The 13,100-nt window shown below is 38.9% G+C and overlaps 1 long non-coding RNA gene across 1 annotated transcript in view; it reads right to left on the bottom strand.

Moving 5' to 3' along the window:
- Window positions 1–13,100, bottom strand: part of LOC121132861 — a 103,791-nt gene that overhangs the window by 80,890 nt on the left and 9,801 nt on the right. Inside the window, exons 2-3 of the long non-coding RNA XR_005869546.1 lie at window positions 2,824–2,911; window positions 2,526–2,733 (exon numbers count right to left, since the gene is read on the bottom strand). This is a non-coding gene — a long non-coding RNA (uncharacterized LOC121132861). The remainder of the gene's footprint in view (window positions 1–2,525; window positions 2,734–2,823; window positions 2,912–13,100) is intronic.

The raw sequence follows: 13,100 nt of genomic DNA, 5'->3' as shown, positions 1-13,100 counted from the left end.
TTGGAGCTAAGAAGAAAGGCAATATCCTACCACTGAATCTCCATTTTTGTTGAATGTAGTTCGAAATGATTGTCATTACTTGTAGTCAAAAGAACCACTTCTAAGATAGTCATTAAACTTTCCATTTGTAAATGGGCATGCAAACCCAGTCCAAGTTAAATATATTCTTATACACCAGGCATTAGGCTTCTAGGAACTGTAAGATGAGTTGACCAAATTTTTCACTGATGAAATATTTTGAGATAGGAAACAAGACCTGTCCCATCATCCTAGAAGTCAAAACTAAAAGAAAAAGTGTTTTTCATATTGTATTGCAATTTCAGCACAACATTCACTGGAGAAGCAGACATTTGCTCTGCCTTCAGGAAAACTGACGCCTCAGCAAGGATTCTCCAGAGACCCCTGGTAACTTTGAAAGATTATTGTAGACTGACTACATAAAAGTCACAAAAATCAAAAGAAAATTGAAAGCTAGCGGCATCAGTTTGTACACTAGACAGTATTTCTCCACAAATTCCAGGAAGTTCTACTGTTACGAGCATTCTTTCCCACCAGCCTGGGTACATTGTCGAGTTAGCCCCAAATGAATGCACAAATGCTATATTAATTATGAAACTGTTGGTCATTGGCTATGGCGTATTATTGACTAGCTCTGTCTGAATTATTAACCAATTTCTAATAATCTAATTATTTCCACATGGTCTTCTCTTACAGGAGAACGGGTCCAGACCTGTTACTCCTCTCACGTCCTACAGAGTGACTCACTCTGCCTATCTTTTCCAGAATCCTCCACCTCTCCTAGTCCCACCTATCTTGCTCCACTATTAGATAACAATAAGAGAAACATATTTAGAGAATGACATCTCCCATTATTCTGCCAGACTGTAGCTGCCTGTGACATCCCTCTGACTGTCCAAGGAAATGTGATAAGGTGGGCCATCACACAGCCATGGTCTCTAACTCACCCAGGCCTGGATCTCTCTTTTGGAACTATATCACTAGCCACTGGATATGGTCTTTTTCTTTTTCTTTTTAAAATCACAGTATATGCCCCACTACAAAGAAAGAATTCTAAACTACTACAAGCATTAATTTAATTTCAGCAAAGCCAAAGAAAACACAACTAGCATAAGGGCTGACCTTATTAGCATGTATGTGCAGAAATAAATATCCTCTTTTTCAAAACTAAGGGTGAGGTTATATAACACTATTGCACTAAATAAAAGGTTCTCAAATTACCTGCTCATCTTAATGTTGAGCAAAAATTATTTTATTTTTTTAACCTATGTAATATAACCTTTGGTGGAAAAATCAGTAAAATTATTCAGCAGGAAGAGAAGAGAGGTTGTATTTTTTCAATATGAAAAATAAGCTAAAGTAGTGAAAGAACTGACAAAAATAAATAAATTAAAAGTCAAATGTAGTGTAACTTTGTAATTAAATGCCTCCTAAAGTAATCAGATTACTTTAATCTTACACTCTGATGTTTAGTCTTCACTATGTTCATCTTTAGGAAATCTGAGCTGAGTCTGAAACTCCCTGGTTTGACTGTGCATCTTTATAATCATCTTTATTTGGATTAACCTTTCTAAGATCTATACCCTTAGGTATTGCTTAAGAAAATTGTGAATTAAGAAAATTCATGACTACAATTTGCTTTTGTTTTTTTTTAACCACAGCCAAATGACATACATGAAGTTCTATTTGCTCTATTTATGTGATCTTGAGGAAAACTTGGACTGTGTATATGGAAAAGGTTATTTGTTATTGAAATGACAATCTCTGATGTTTACAGTACATGAAGATGTTGCACATTTGAACACAACAAGTCCTTCCTTACCTTGTATCCCAAGAGTAAAAGGTTCACTTCAATCAGGAGTCTATTGCATTGTGAAAATAATTATAGGTTACATAGTCCAGGCCCAGGGAAAATGGAGATTATAATGAACCCATAATCACATTTAAAGTAATACCAAAAATTGCTTTCAAAAATATTTCATATTCTTTAGAAATATGGAAAAAATTAGGGTTCTAGCTCAATAGTAGAAGAAACTGGGCCAATAACATACTTTTTTAAAGATGTACACAGCCCCAGGACAGTTCCCATCACTCAAACCAGCAACAATGTAAAAAACTACTAAGAATTTAGAGACACCCAAGTTTGCAAGGCACCTCATGCATTTAAGATGCATTTCCATTGTCAGAGTATGACCTTTATGCTAGCAGGAAAAACAGAGTCGACAAATACAACTACATAGTGTGAACTCAGAGATGACAAAGACACCATTAGGTGTCATTTTCTGGGCCTGATTTATCACCGAAAGCAATGAATGGGTAAGGCTGTAGACAGGTCACACCACAATTCCTCTGGCTTTTTTTTTTTAAATCTTCGCCCATTTCCAATTTAGTGAATTTTTTTTACTATAATGTTTTTTCTAGCACATATTAATTATACAAAATTGGTTTCACTGTGACATTCTCATACATGTGCATAATACACCTCAATCATATTCTCCCACCATTACCTGGCTTCTTTATGCAACTCAAGGAGCTCGTGATCAAAATATGAAAGTTGAAGACAAGCTAGGACTATTTGGAGTCCTCCAGACCCAGAGTCCACAAAGAACCTTCTGAGAATCCCCTACTTAGAATACTCTGACACTGGTACTGTGTGCAGATCCGTGAGCTCCACCTTGAGAGTCCAGCCTCTTGGTGCAGGTAACAGAAATCCACCTGCATCAGTTAAAAAATAAATTTAGAGACGCCCTTCCTTGTTTTGTTTGTTGCTGTTGTTTTATTTTGTATTTTTCAGGACAGACTCACCTCAACATTCCACCACAGCAATGATGTCTGAGTCACTGGGGATGGTGAATATCCAAAGAGCATCCTGATTCCTGAGTTACAGCATTACCTTGAATGTGAAACATATGGACTAGATAAATTCAGTTTCATAAGGTTCAGCACACTGCTGATGCAAAGTTCTAGTGCTGACAGCATTCCTGATATGATTGTCTTCTTTCTGTTCCTGCCATCATTCATGTGGTCTTCTTCTAGCTGGCAAGTCTGGATGTCCTAGTAGCGTTAGCTACACAACAGAGTCACAAAATTTTTTAACCCCCTAGTCTGTACTTACTGGTTATCTAAGAACAGATCCTTTACTAGGCACAAGTCTCTGAAAGAGCCCTTAAAGCTGAAATAGCAATTAACATATTACTACAACAATCCCATTTATTTTATCAATTTATTTATTAAAAAGTAATCAAATGTGCTGTTAATTGTTGGTGACAGAGTAACACAGAAATATAAGCTGTCTTTGTCATTTGGATTACAATAAGTAGAACATGTCCTTTCTCAAAATACTGATGCCTCCCAAAAGAGAGATATCCTTTTGTCTAATTCATTGTTTCCAGCCCTAGTGTGCAGTTGAAGCCATAATTCACATAGGTTGACATATATCTCCATTAAGGGAAATCAACTTGAATGACGACCTCTTTAATTCTAACCTCGACCTGCATGACAAAGAGTGAGTATTTGAATTGCCTAGATGTTTTGGCTTTTAACAAGACTTGAGCAAATGAAGCCAGTTCCATGTTTTGTACCTTGGTATGTGTTTATAACAAATGCCACTTCTTAAGATTAACAGTTACTTAAACTATCAAGTTCATTGTCGCCTACTCTTATTTCCTTGTGAAAATAAAAGCATGATTTAGACCTGACTCTGGTGCATCTTAGATCTGAGGTATTAAGAAGTGGGAACCAAAATGGTCTCGTTAACTCAGGCAAGAAATATATTAGAGTCAGATGATAGCAAAATATAGTTCTCTACTAACTATTGCCTGTTGGAGATAAGCCTATAGACTGAGCGACTTTACACCATTCCCTACATAATGCAAATTATGCCCCTGTAGAATGATAATAAGGATCTGAACAAAGTATCTTTATTAAATTATAAGTACCAGCTCTGCAAAGAGTACTATAGAGTAGAATTTTTAATTATTTGAAGCTGATATTCTATAATTTACCTGACAAAATATTGACCATGTCCTTGTTCTATTGTTAACACTCCTCACTAATTATTTCTAACTGGATTTCTTGTAAATATACACTTGAAGATGACTTTATTGGTAGGAAGACAGCCAATGTTGGAAGAGATCAGTGAGCCTCAGATTTAATCATGTCTAAGAAACACTTGAAGTGCTTATTCAATCTGAGTTTTCCCAGTGTGCCTGAAAATGTGCATTTGTAAGTTCCCAGGGACCACACTTAGAGATTCAGCTGAGGCAGAGAACACAGCTGTCCTTAACTTTTGAAAACATAACCCAAGAAAGAGGAGTTGGCTTTAGATACCTGACCTAAAATTCAGGATTGCCAAATGTAGATGTGATTGTCACGCATATAAATTTAATTGCAGATAAACTACAAATTGTATATGTATAATTCTTATACAAAGAAATAGTTACTCAGTATCAAATTCTGAGTGTTTTGTCTGCTACTTTGTTTGTCTATTTGTGTTAGCTAAATAGGTGATTCTAAATGAGATAGGAGCATAAAAAGTTTGTTCCTGATGAAGATGCATGCATCAAAACCATTAAGATCATGTACTGGCTGCCTGTGCTTGGGGTCTGCCACTGCAGCCTCCATGCCAGCACCAGAAGCCAACGCACTGAAGCATCCTAGCCTCCTGCTCCACCCACGGGACTAGGTAAACCAGGACCCATCTCCAGGCAGGCTGCATGTGCTTGGGATCTGCCATTGCAGCTTCCATCCATCCCAGTGGGATCCAAAGCACGGCAGCATCCTAGTCCATTTCTCCACCCACAAGACCAGGAAGTAAGGAGCAACCAGAGCATTGGACTTGCCTAAACCCAACAAAAGGGAGCCCTGGTCCTGCACCCACCAGGAGAGGACAAGGCACCTTCTGGAATCCACTGCAAGAATGGATGGGAAAGAGACAATACAAAAACACAAGGAGCAACAGAAAAACCAATATGACACACCAGAGTCCAGAGACCCTACACCTGCAAGACTTGAACACTCCAACATAAATGAAGCATAAGAGAATGACATTAAGAACAACTTCATGAAAATGATAGAGATCCTCAAAGAGGATATGAGAAAATCCCTTAAAGAGATGGAAGAAAAAATCCAAAACTGCAAGAAATGGAAGAAAAGACAAAACAAAAATTGCAAGAAACAATTCAAACAGTACAAGGGCTGAAACCTGAAATAGGAACAATAAAAAAACACAGTCTGAATTAATGCTGGAAATAGAAAAGCTGGGAAAAATGTCAGATACTACAGATGCAAGTATAACCGACATAATAAAAGAGATGGAAGATAGAGTCTCAGGTGTTGATGATACACTAGGAGAATTAGATTCCTGGACCAAAAAAAATTTATGATCAAAAAACCCCTAACACAAAATATCCAGGAAATATGCAACACGGTGAAAAGACCAAACATAAGAATAATAGGTATAGAAGAAGGTGAAGAAACCCACCTCAAAGGGGCAGAAAACATATTCAATAAATCATAGAAGAAAACTTTCTCAACCTAAAGAAAAACATGCCAATGAATGTACAAGAAGCTTACAGAACACCAAATAGTGTGGACAAAAAAATCCCCTCGACACATAATAATCAAGACCCCAAACATACAGATTAAAGAAAGAATATTAAGAGCGGCTAGGGAAAAAGGACAACTAGCATATAAAGGCAAACCTATCAGAATTACACCTGACTTCTCCATGGAAACTCTGAAAGCCAGAAGGTCCTGAATAGATATTCTACCAACATTAAGAGACCACGAATGACAGCCAAGACTACTATACACAGCAAAGCTTTCAATCAATATAGATGGAGAAAAGAAGATATCTCACGACAAAACCAGATCTAAACAATACATATCCACTAACCCAGTCCTACAGAAAACTCTGGAAGGAAAACTCCAACCCAAGGAAGTTAACTACAACCAGAAAAACATAGGCAACAGATAATCCCACTTTACTAACAGGCAAAAGAAAAAGTAGTGGAAAACCACATACAATTCCGCCATTAACAACCATTCCAAAACAAATGAGAATGAGCCATAAATGGTCATTAATATCCCTCAATATTAGTGGTCTTAACTTGCCCATAAAAAGACACAGGCTAACAGATTGGATTCAAAGACGGAATCCATCCTTCTGTTCCATACACGAAGCACACCTCAGCTTCAAAGACAGACGTTACTTCAGAGTTAAGGTTGGAAAAGATTTTCCAATCAAATGGATCCAAGAAACAAGCAGGGATAGCGATCCTAATATCTAACAAATTAGACTTTAAACTGAAATCAATCAAAAGAGATGAAGGAGGTCACTTCATACTCATCACAGGAGAAATCCACCAAGATGAAGTCTCAATTCTGAACATCTATGCCCCAAATACAAAGGCATCCACGTTCATAAAAGAAACATTACTAAAACTCAAAGCACATATAAAAACACACTCACTTATAGTAGGAGACTTGAGCACCCCAGTCTCACCACTAGACAGGAATACCAGACAGAAACTTAACAGGGATACAAAGGAACTATTAGAAGTTATGAGACAATTAGGTTTAACAGACACCTATGGAACACTCCATCCAAGCACATAAGAATATACCTTCCTCTCAGAACCTCATGGAACCGTCTCAAAAATTGACTACATACATGGCAACAAAGAAAACCTCAATGGGTACAAAAAATTGGAATGACTCCATGTATCCTATCAGACAAACATGCTTTAGAGTTAGAATTAAACAACAGCACAAATGGCAGAAACCCTGAAAACTCATATAAATTGAATAATATGTAATTGCACAACAAGAAATAAAAAAGAAATTAAAGACGTCCTAGAATTGATGAGAATGAAAACACAAGATATCCAAACTTATGGGACACTTTAAAAGCAGTGTTACGAGGAAAGTTCATAGCACTAAGTGCCCACATGAAGAAACTGGAGAATAGTCACACTAGAAAATTAACAGCACAAGTGAAAGCTCTAGAACAAAAGGAAGGAAACTCACCCCAGAAGAGTAGATGGCAGGAAATAAATTGAGGGATGAAATCAATAAAGTAAAAACTAGGAAAACAATACAAAGAATCAATGTAACAAAGAGTTGATTCTTTGAGGAAATCAATGAGATAGACAAAACTGTATCCAAACTTACCAAATTGGCAGAGTATGAACATGCAAATTATCAAAATCAGAAATGAAAAAGGAGACATAACAACAGACAGTGAAGAAATCCATGGAATCATTAGGTCATATTTTGAAAACCTGTTCTCCACAAAATTTGAAAATTTAAAGGAAATGGACAATTTTCTGGATAGATATCACTTACTAAAATTAAACCAAAAACAGATAGTGTTATAGTTCAATTTAAATAGACCTATAACACCTAAGGAAATAGAAGCAGTCATCAAAAGTCTCCCAACACACACACAAAAAACTTCAAGGCTAGATGGCTTCAGTACAGAATTCTACCAGAAATTCAAAGAACAGCATATACCAATTCTCTTCAAAGTATTCCATGCAATAGAAGCAGAAGGGTCTTTGCCAAACTCTTTTTACAAAGCTTCAATAACCTTGATATCTAAGCCACAAAAAGACACAACTAAGAAAGAGAATTTCAGACCAATATTCCTCATAAATATTGATGCAAAAATACTCAATAAAATACTGGCAAATTGGATCCAAGAACACATCAGGAAATTCATCCATCAAGATCAAATAGGCTTCATTCCAGGGATAGAGGGATGGCACAACATAGGAAAATCCATCAATGTAATCCACCATATAAACAAGCTGAAAAACAAAAATCACATGATCATCTCACTAGATGCTGGAAAAGCCTTTGACAAAATCCAACACCCATACAAAATAAATGTTTGGAGAGATCTGGGATAAGAGGAACATACCTAAACATAATAAAAGCTATATACAGCAAAGCAACAGCCAAAATCAAACTGAATGGAGAGAAATTCAAGGCAATTCCTCTAAAATCAGGAACAAAACAAGGCTGTCCCATCTCCATATACCTCTTCAATACTGTACTCAAAGTTCTAGCAAGAGCAATATGACAACAAAAGAAGATCAAGGGGATACAAATTGGAAAGGAAGAGGTAAAACTTTCACTATTAGCAGATGATATCATAGTTTACATAAGTGATCCAAACAACTCTACCAGGGAACACTTACAGGTGATAAACACCTTCATCAAAGTGGCAGGCTGCAAGATCAACTCAAGAAAGTCATTAGCCCTACTATATACAGACAATAAAAGGGCTGAGAAAGAAATCAGAGAAACATCACCCTTTACAATTGCCACAAACAACATAAAATATCTTGGGGTAACACTAACCAAACAAGTGAAAGACCTGTATCGCAAGAACTTTGAGTCTTTAAGGAAAGAAATTAAAGAAGACATCAGAAAATGGAAAGATCTCCCATACTCTTGGATATGTAAGATCAATGTAGTAAAAATGGCACTCCTGCCAAAAGCAATTCCAATCAAAATCCCTGCACAATTCTTTGCAGACCTTGAAAGAACAATTTTCAGCTTTATATGGAAAAAACAAAAAACCCAAGATAGCAAAGATAACCCTGCTCAAGAAAACAAAGTCTGAAGGCATCACGATCCCTGACTTATAGCTCTATTATAGAGCTCTATTATAGAGCTATAATGCTGAAAACAGCTTGGTGTGGCACAAAAATAGACAGGTAGACCAATGGATTCAAATGGAACACCATGAGATTAATCCACAAACCTATGTACAACTGATTTTTGACAAAGAAGCTAAAATTTTACAATGGAAAAAAGATATCATCTTCAACAAATGGAGCTGGCATAACTGGATATTGGCATGTAGAAGCCTGCAGATAGACCCATGTCTATCGCCATGCACGAAACTTAAATCCAAATGGATCTAAGACATCAACATAAATCCAGCCACACTGAACCTCTTAGAAGAGAAATTGGGAGGTACCCTTGAACTAATTGGTACAGGAGTCTGCATCCTGAACCTAACACCAGCAGTACAAGCACTGAGATCGACAATTAATAAATGGGACTTCCTGAAACTGAGAAGCTTCGGTAAGGCGAAGGGCACAGTCTGCAAGACAAAAAGGCCACCCACAGATTGGGAAAAGATATTCACTAATCCCGCATCTGAGAGTGGGCTGATCTCCAAAATTTACAAAGAACTCAAGAAGCAAGTTTCCAAAACACCAAAGGATCCAATTAAAAAGTGGAGGAGTGAACTAAATAGAGAATCCTCAATAGAGGAATCTAAAATGGCTGAGAGACACTTAAGAAAGTGCTCAGCATCCTTATCCATTGGGGAAATGCAAACCAAAACAACTCTGAGATATCATCTTACTCCTGTAAGAATGGCTAAAATCAATAACACCAATGACAGTTTGTGCTGGAGAGGATGTGGAGAAAGGGGAACACTCGTCCATTGCTGGTGGGAGTGCAAACTTGTACAGCCACTTTGGAAATCAGTATAGAAATTCCTCAGCAAAATAGTACCCAGCAATTCTACTCTTCGGTGTATACCCAAAAGATGCCCATTCACACAACAAGAATGTCTGTTCCACTATGTTCATAGCAGCATTATTTGTAATAACTAGATCCTGGAAGCAACCTAGATGCCCCACAACTGAAGAATGGATAGTGAAAATGTGGTACATTTACACAATGGAATACTACTCAGCAAAAAAGAACAATGGAAACTTGAAATTTGCAGGCAAATGCATAGCACTAGAAGAAACCATCCTGAGTGAGGTAACCCAGTCACATAAAGACAAACATTGAATGTACTCACTCATATATGGATTTTAGACATGGATCAGGGGAGTGTCAGCCTATAATCCCAGTGCCAGTGAGTCTGGGAAACAGGGAGGTTCCCAAGAGATATGCATGATACCCCAGAGAACTGGAATGAGGCAACATCTCCTGAACAGATTGGGAACATGGCAGGAGGGGAGAAGGAACCAGGAAAAAGAGAGGGGGATAAGAGGAGGGGAGAAAAAGACATGGTGGAGCAGTAAGGTTCAGTTCAGGTAAGAATAGAGGAGAGCAGGATGAGAGATACCATAATAGATGGAGTCATTATAGGTTTGAGGAGAGAGTTGACACTAGTGAGATTCCCAGAGATCTACAAGGATAACACCAACTGGCAAACTAAGAAATGGCGGAGAGACTACATTAATAGCCCCTCCTTGGTGATTAGGTCAATGACTACCTCATATGATGTCCTAGAACCTTCAACCTTCTGATGGAAGCAGAAGACAGATACTCACAGTTAACACTGAACTGAACTCCTGGAACCCAGTGATAGAGATGGAGGAGTGAAGAGCCAAGGGATCAAGTCCATGCTGGTGAAACCCAAAATGACAGCTGACCCAACAAGGTGGAGCTCTTGAACCCCAGACTGATGGCTGAGAGGCCAACAGGGGACTGATCCAGACTCTATGAATGTAGTGCTTTGGGTAGTAGGTCAGTGATTACCATGGGGTATGAATGAACTTTGGGAGCCCATTCCGCATGGATGGATGCTCTCTCAGCCTGGACACATGGGCAAGGGCCTAGGTCCTGCCCTGGACGAAATGACAGACTCCGGTGATCCCCCAAGGAAGGCCTCACCCTCCCTGGGGAATGATGTGGGGATAGGGTAGGAGCTGGGAGGCTGGTTTAGTGACAAGGGAGGAGGAGTGGGAGAGGGAGCTGGGATTGACATGAAGCATGCATGTTTCTAATTTAAATAAAAACATATATTGAGAAAAAAAAGGTCATGTACTGATTTTTCTCTGTGATTTAGTGAATACCAATTATGTTCTTTTATTCCTATAAGAATCAACAACAAAGGCTACAGCCTCATTGATACAAGAATCCTTACTTTCAACACCAATGACAATTTATGCTGGAGAGGATGTAGTGAAAAGGGAACACTCCTCCATTGCTGGTGGGAGTGCCAACTTGTTCAGCCACATTGGAAATCAGTATGGAGATTCCTCAGAAAATGGGAATAAACCTACCACAAGACCCAGCAACTCCACTCTTAGGCATATATCCAAAAGATGCCCATTCATACAACAAGGATGTCTGTTCCACTATGTTCATAGCAGCATTATTTGTAATAGCCAGAACTTGGAAGCAACCTAGATACCCCTCAACCGAAGAGTGGATAGAGAAAATGTGGTACATTTACACAATGGAGTACTATTCAGCAGAAAAAAAACAATGGAATCCTGATATTTGCAGGCAAATGGATGACACTAGAAGAAACCATCCTGATTAAGGTAACTCAGTCACAAAAAGAGAAGCATGGCATGTACTCTCTCATATATGGATTTTAGACATTGATCTTGGGAGTGCCAGCCTACAATCCCATGGCCAGAGAGTCTGGGAAACAGAACCTTCATTCAGTGCCTGATGGAAGAAGAGGCAGACTCCCACGGCTAAGCAATGAGCTGAACTCAAGAAAGCCAGTAACCGAGAGGGAGGACTGATGACCAAAGGGATTAAGACTGGGCTGGTTTAACCCCCAGAAACAGCTGGCCTGACAAGGGTTAACTCTTGAATCCCAGGCTGATGCCTGGGAATCCAGCATGGGACTGATCAAGACCCCCTGAATGGGGGTGTCAGTGAGGAGGCCTAGGTAATCTATTGAGCCTTGGGCAGTAGATCAGTACTCATCCCGAGTATACACACGGACTTTGGACTCCCATCCAACAATGTGAGATGCACTCTCACCCTGAACTCTTGGGGGAGGGTCTAGGCCCTGCCCTGGATGAAATGACAGACTATGGACACCCCCATGGAGGGCCTCACCCTCCTGGGGAAATGAGGGGATATTGGGGGTGTTGGGGGGAGGGCACGGGAGGAGGGGAGGGAAACAGAGAGGGACCTGGAACTGACTTGTGAAGCAACCTTGTTTCTAATCTGAATTTAAACTTAAAAACAAATAGTAAAAAATAAATAAATAAATAAAGAATCCTTACTTTCATTCTTCAAGGAATTCTTGGGCAAAACATCTTAAGTACTTTTGGTTTGAAAAGCATTCAAAAAAAGTGTGCTTGTAATGGGCAGAATGTAAAAGTTGCAGAAACATATAGTCCATAGGAGAATTTTGGTCATGACCAAAATTCACTACAAATAATTGTTGCTATGCACAAAAAAGAAAAAGACCCCAATTTCCCAAGGCTGTAAGCAGCAGGTGTCTTGGGGTCACATGGTTTCTTCAATGCACCTTGAGTCCCTGAAATAGCTAAATGCCACACAGAGAGATGTGAGATGAAACAGGATAAGATAATGACAGATAGAGCATAAATAACAGAAAGCACAGAGGTTTTCTGTGATTATACACACAGAGGACCTGCTGCAAACCCTTGTTGCCTGTGCTTGCTGCTTCAGTCCCTGCGAGTCCATATGTCCCTTGCTTAGCTGGCTCGGGGTCCTTGTTCTAACGGTGCCCTCCATCCTCTCTGACTCTTAAACTCACCTGGCCTCCTCCTCTGGAGGGTTCCCTGAGCTCTAAGGGGTCAGATGTGATGAAGACATCCAATTAGACTCTCTCAACACATAATGTCTGGCTAGGATCTGTGCATCTGTTCCCATATATTTTCAGCTAGCATAAGTTCTAGACTTGCTTAATGTTAGAGCTGAATGTACATATATGTGATACTAGGTAGGAGGTGGCAATTATTAAAGTTACACATTATTTCATGGAACTCCATTTTGAAGTTAAAATACTGTCTTTGTTAGAGGACCAATAAATGCCCATCAATAAAAAAATAATTCTGGTCAAGAGAATAGAATCTTTGACCTGAGTGGAGACTTAACCTTCATGTTGGGCTATATTTATCACCTGGCCAAGAGACCAGTCTTAGGGAGGCAGGTTGACTTTGGTTCATGTTAAAAGGGATGGGGGAATGATGCTGTAACGATAAACGGCACACTTACTGAAAGTAAAACTAAGTATTTATTGTAGAAATTACTCACAAGATACCAAACAAGTAACCCAGATGAGCCCAGTAGTTTTCCGCTGCTGAACTGGAAGCCGAAAGCCAGAA

This window comes from Mesocricetus auratus, unplaced genomic scaffold (assembly GCF_017639785.1).
Source record: "Mesocricetus auratus isolate SY011 unplaced genomic scaffold, BCM_Maur_2.0 Super-Scaffold_100018, whole genome shotgun sequence".
In the NCBI taxonomy this organism is placed as follows: Eukaryota; Metazoa; Chordata; class Mammalia; order Rodentia; family Cricetidae; genus Mesocricetus; species Mesocricetus auratus.
Note: the sequence above shows the minus strand (reverse complement) of the source record. Positions and strands in the feature narration are given on the sequence as shown.